At 38.6% G+C, this 6,311-nt stretch overlaps 2 long non-coding RNA genes across 2 annotated transcripts; one reads left to right on the top strand and one right to left on the bottom strand.

Moving 5' to 3' along the window:
- Positions 1-403: 403 nt before the first annotated feature.
- On the bottom strand, positions 404-1,860 carry LOC144391372 (uncharacterized). The gene is made up of 3 exons (XR_013455284.1): positions 1,814-1,860; positions 1,085-1,429; positions 404-527 (listed from the first exon to the last, which is right to left on the bottom strand). It is a non-coding gene; the product is annotated as an uncharacterized LOC144391372 (long non-coding RNA).
- Positions 1,458-4,987, top strand: LOC120812774 (uncharacterized). Its single transcript, XR_013455283.1, has 3 exons — positions 1,458-2,002; positions 2,440-2,538; positions 2,662-4,987. It is a non-coding gene; the product is annotated as an uncharacterized LOC120812774 (long non-coding RNA).
- Positions 4,988-6,311: the final 1,324 nt, after the last annotated feature.

The raw sequence follows: 6,311 nt of genomic DNA, 5'->3' as shown, positions 1-6,311 counted from the left end.
ACCCCTTCATTTTTTGCAAACAATTTGCACACCTTCACTGGAGTTGTCCTCGGTAAGGTCATCATTGCTCTCAAGAAGTAAGGTATTATCACTTGAGTTGCTTGTGTCTGTCCAATCCGTCTCCATGTCTTGGTTGTCTGCACTGAAGAGAGCTGTCTTTGCCGCTCCTCTTTGTGGTACAGAGCCTTGCCTCTTCCGTGGGGATCTCATATTTTGGAGTCGCTTGTACATTTTGGTGTAGATAGTCAGCTGTGGTAAAAGAATGTTAGATACGTTGTTTGTCTTGTTGCTGACCTGCCCAAAGTTTTGGTTTAGATAAAAAAATAATACTTACATAAGGCATGTTTGGATCATCATCCCGTAACATTGGGTAATAGTCTATAATCTTCTGTGACAATTTGTGTTTACATTTTCACTGATGAAATTCCAAAGTTTCTTTCTTTTGAGGAAATTCTCTGGGCCAGGAAAAAGATCCCTCAGGTCATCCCGGCTAAGGCCTTTCAAAGCCTCCTCATCAACACTGGCAGCTGTGAGATATATGACAAATATCTATCTTTAGATAAAGCAGTAGCAAGCTACAGAACCAATCAATTTATTTAGTAAGGCTGTACACTGCAGCTAGAAGGTAGTGAAGCACCAAGGGCGGAGGGCATTTTTGGTTAATTTGGTTAATAAAAGATATCGATTGACTTGACATTGTATAAACACATATTTTACATTGTCATGTATTGATTCATAAGAGTCCAAGCTTTCAAATGAGGTATAATGACTGCTACATAACAATCTGATGATTTACAATGTTGGGGGGGAAGGGTAACGTTCCCGCCTGCGGGACACTGCAGACCGCGTGTTTTTAAAATGTGGGATTTCTATTTTACAACCATATATTTTGCTTTAGAATTCTGACTCTTACTTAAAATGTTTCATCCTAAGAATATTATAAATTCGTTAAGCAAATGACGGTTGAGGAAAAACCGAGAAAGCAGAAAAATGTTGGATTTCAAATAAAAGTATTCAGTTATTAATAAAGTACACTCCATAAATAGCATCAATGCATCAGATATAAATTGTATTCATGACTTACCCTCCAACACCGATAGAGTGGCATCGTCAAAAGTATCCATCTTAGATTCATCAGCTCCCTGAAGCATTAACAGGCGGTATCGTAGAACTACCCGGGAAAACCCATAGGCAAACAGAGTTCGTTAGCTAACGGCTAGCGTGTAAAAGTGCACATTAGCTAACAATTAGCTAGCTTGCTAAGCATATACCGACATAGTAATATTTACTAATTCAATAAAGTTTACTGACATTGAGCCGCTCTTCTTGCACTTCTTCGTCAAATGTAACGCACCCAAATCTTTCAGTTACTCAAGCGGTGAACCGCGAACACTGACGTCATTGAGGTGGGACCGTTGGAGGACATGAACTGAGGATGCGCAGAAATGATCGGACGTAAACATGAACATGTTAGCAAAATATTATTTTTTAAAAACTTACCATCGTAAAATTAATTAAGTCGCATTTATAATTAGAGGAATGTATTGTTAAAATAATAACAAATTATTTCATGAGTGCCCCCCTCCCCATCCACCTCTGGATCATTAGCCCGCGACAACAACGGTGCATCATGGCGGCGTGGAGGTGTATGATATGTTTCGTCTTTGTTGCTTTAAGTCTTAAAGTACTCCTTAGCCACATTAATAAAAGTCACAGTCGCAGCCCGGATTTTTGGGTTTACTGTGGTATTGATGGATGTGAACAGGACTTTAGAGTTTTTAACTCTTTCTTTCGCCACATTAAACGGACGCACCTTCAGTATTTGAGGACTGGATGCCCACCAAGCGGATGGAGTACGACGCCTTCTCGGTCTTTGGGACAGGAAACATTTGGTGTTTCGGTGTTTGCCAGCTGTAGCACTCCTGCAGCGGCCAGCACTACGGCTGTCCCCTCTTTACCTGAACCGTCACCACAGCCTGAAGCTGACGGCCGCCTTGAGTCCGTAAGTTTCCACAATTCAATTTATTTTCAATCTTATCGTGCCAATTAGGTTGCTCTCTGTGTGATGCTGACTTGTTATGTAATTTAATATTTTTGTCCTACATATAACGATATATTTAAATATGGGCCTCATTGAATCCACACTGCGAGTGTGCGCGTTAATCATGCATGATTTGAGTAGCCTATGCACACTTTCTCTTTCATAGGTATTATCTCCATTGAATGCTAAGATTAAACATTAAAAAAAACATTTAATTCCTCTTACCTTAGACGATAGAGCTGCTCAGGTTCCAGACCAGTGAAGCGAATACGGGATTAAAATGAAGTCTTTCCCCTCTCGGGCATCTCCTCAAAAATGTCCATTTCCTTTCAAATCAATTGCAACTTTGACTGTGTCCATCTACTCGCTCTTAAAAAATTACAACTCATTTTATAAAGGAAGACGCTGTTGCTGTGACCTCCAGAACCAGACCTGATATAGCTAGATCCGCAGCGGCATTCGCCATCAGTGTCCGGGAACAGTGCCAGTTATCACAGGTAAATTTATCTTCATGGGCAAATGCTTTAATGGTACTATTAATTTAAATTATTCTAATGTAAAATATGGGCTTGTGAATTATATGGGTGACAAAATTATTTACATTTTAAATATTTTCCCAGAGAACTGTCAACAGTGTCATCTCAGGGGTGCAACAGTACCAAGCTGCTCTCATTGACACACTAAGGGAGAGAATCAGAAGGGTGTTTGAAGAGAATCCAGACACAACTGCTCAGCTCCAAGGGGAGGCTTTGGCTACGTTTGATGCGTTCATGGATCCTTTCTCAACCACAGCATATGGACAGAATAAAACCATCCGGGAACTATTCAATCCAGTCAACCCAGAGGAAGTTGTGGTGTCCCAGAAGATTTGTTGGGTAAAGCGTGGTCTATCAAGGGTCATGGCCTTAAGAGGCAAAAGTTTTTACTATGTACCACTCATTCAAAGTCTTAAGCAGTTACTGACCAATCCCAGAATCTTCACCATGTTAACCACTGTACCACAAAGAAGTGAGGGATTCTTGTATGATTTTACTGATGGAGCCCTTTTTACATCCCATCCATTATATTCTCAAAGGCCAAATGCATTGCAAATACTATTGTACACCGATGAAATTGAAATATGTAACCCTTTAGGCGCCCATGCCTCTGCAAATAAATTACTGATGTTTTATTATAGTTTAGGGAATATAGATCCAAAATTTAGGTTGAAGTTGGCTGCAATAAGACTCCTGGCTATTGCCAAGGCAAACAATATTTCTCAGTGGGGTGTTGATGTTATACTAAAAAGAATCCAAAAAGATCTGACACTTCTGTACAATGGTGTTAGGATTGACACCCCAAATGGTGAAATTGAGTTGTTTGGTGCTGTGATCGCCATATGTGGAGACACACTTGCCCAACATGATATTGCTGGATTTAAACAAGGTGTTGGTTTTGCTTATAGCAAATGTAGACATTGTGAATGCTCCTTTGAGGATATGCAAAGTATTTTTGAGGAGAATAGGTTTGCTGAAAGAACTTTGGAAAAGCACATTAGGCAGTGTGTTGAAATAGATAAGGCAAGCACAGAAACATTGAAAGCATCCCTCAAAACCACTTATGGGATTAACAGAAGAAGCAGACTAGTTGATGTTCCAGCATTTGATCTGATCAAACAAACACCACAGGATATAATGCATGTCATTTTTGAAGGTGTTGCACCAATGGAAATAAAGCTTGTATTAAAAAACCTGATTCTGTCAGGACAGATAGAATTAGATGAGATTAACTCAGCTATTCTAAATTTCCCTTACTCACCTCTAGACATAAGAGATAAGCCATGTCCTATTAGTGTCAGTACTTTAGCTGCTAATGACAATAAATTAAAGCAGTCATGTGGACAAATGTTGATACTTTTAAAAATCCTACCTTTTCTTTTGAACGGTATGGACAACGAGTATGTCAAATTTATTCTCAAGTTAATTGAGATTGTTCAAATTGTCCTTGCTCCTGTTATTTCTTTAGAAACCGTGTTACGGCTCAGACGCATGATTGAGCAACATCTGCATCATTTCAAAGAACTTTTCTCTGAAGCCAATGTAATACCCAAGCAACATTACATGTTACATCTACCAAGCCAAATCATATCTCTTGGTCCATTAATAAGAAGTATGTGTATGCGATTTGAAGCTAAGCACAGTTATTTTAAGCAGTGGGCTTCTAAGTTAAATTTCAAAAATGTCTGTAAATCGCTTGCAAACCATAACCAGTTCCTTGAATGTTGTCAAAATGAAATAGGCATTGAGCATCCAATTTTTGCTAGTGAAAGAGAATCGGGGCCTGTCTCAGCTGTCAAAAATTTTGATTATGTCAAGAGAAAAGTCAAAGATTTTCTAGGCGTAGAGGTCATGCAATCTGTTGTCTCAGTGAAATGGTACATCCTCAATGGCAATAAGTACATTAGTGGTAAATCTATGATTATTGTAGATGTAGATGATGCTTTCCCAGTGTTCGGACTGATAAAAGATATATTTGTGATTGATTCCTCTTATGTTGCTTTTGAGTACCAGCGTTATGAGACACTGAATTTGAGTCCAGAATTGCTGGCATATGAGGTGGCAGTTCCCAATGTTGCCCAGGCTACAGAATTTGTACATGAACTCATTGACTGTATTTCTTATTTTTCTGTTAGTTTCAAGGAACATATGTTTGTGCCAATAAAATATAGTCTTTGTGATATTATTGCCCACAGAAGTAGACATTAAAATGGAGGAATGAAAGGGAAGCATTGATTTATTGGGTGATCAAGTTTGCCGGTTTCCTGGGCCTGTTTTTGTTAACAAACTGTTTTGGTCATTAAACAATTCCATGGACTGTATGGTGAGTTGTGGTGAAGGCTGTATAATTTATCCTCACATTGTCTGAACATGCTTGAAGTCAGAGCAATAATAAACTCTGTTTCTTTCAGATGCTTTTTGTGTGACTCTTGAATCAAGCAACTTGAGTTTACTGAATCTTAAAACAAGCTTTATTGATGAGAATTTGAGGGAGAGATGTAAAAGATCTTAATTTAACAGTTATCTGACTAATTTTAAGATGTCATGCCTATTTGAGACAAAAAAGATAAGGTTGTGCTTGATTTAAGATTTTAGTGTAAAGTTAAACACTAAAAATAAGAAATTCACTCTTAAAACAAGATCAATTATCTAACACTTCTAAATCTAAGTTTTTTTATCTTGATAAGATTCAAATAATTTGCAGTGCCACCAGCTGATGATCCTGCCTCATACCTCCTTAGACAAGAGAGAAAGGACCGGCGGAAACCAGAGGAGTCCTGATCGACGTCACGTGTATCCAGCGAAAAAGAATTAATTTCTACAAACTCGGGTAAGAAGTTGAAATTCCGATTATAAAGTAACAGTAAGAGTTGAACATAACGGAAACGGATGACTGATCAAGTGGTTGTTATAGTCTGGGGAATAAAATTATTTTAATATTTTTTAACATTTTGGGTGTTTTTTTCTTATAATAATCTTTTAATATTTTTTTGAGTACATGATTCCGGGATATTTCTAATGCATCATTTTATGCGAAGGTAGATAGGATCGTGTACGATTTCACTCGGAACAAATTCTCCGAGATCGTAACATCGCTAGACTACAAGTAGAAGACAGGATTGCTTACGGTAAAGATTTCACTCGGAACAAATTCTCCGAGATCGTAACGCAGATCGCTTGACTACCCGGGTAAAATAAGACCGTTGCTATTGACCAAACGTGAATTCCACCTGTGGAATAAGATCGTGGAAATAGCGTACGTGAATTTTATGCTGAAGCAGGTAAAACGATATCACTGTTATTGATAACCAAACGTGAGTTCTACTGAATTACCCTTAGAATAAGACCGTGGCAATATCAAAGCGTGAGTTTTACACTGAAAAACATTCAAAACAATATCACTGTTTTTGATAACCAAACGTGAGTTCTATTGAATTACCTTTAGAACAAGATCGTGGCAAAATTGAAGCGTGAGTTTTTGAGTGGGGTTTTTGCAAAGTTTTTCCTTGAGTAAAGAAACTAAGCCTTACGGTGACGACTGTATTGTAATAAGTAAACCGGTAGGGTCCACCAGTAAAAGATGGGTGGCCAGTCCGCAAAACACACGGAACGTCGGGTCCGATTGTGGCAATGATGCAGCAGAAATACGGGAAAACATGTACAGAGTGTCTCCCATACTGGACAAAAGAGTTTGGGTTTCCAGAAAACGGCTCGTTGAGTGTCAGTTCCCTCCT

Source organism: Gasterosteus aculeatus, chromosome Y (assembly GCF_964276395.1).
Source record: "Gasterosteus aculeatus chromosome Y, fGasAcu3.hap1.1, whole genome shotgun sequence".
Taxonomy (NCBI): domain Eukaryota; kingdom Metazoa; phylum Chordata; class Actinopteri; order Perciformes; family Gasterosteidae; genus Gasterosteus; species Gasterosteus aculeatus.
This window is presented reverse-complemented; position numbering and strand designations above follow the sequence as displayed.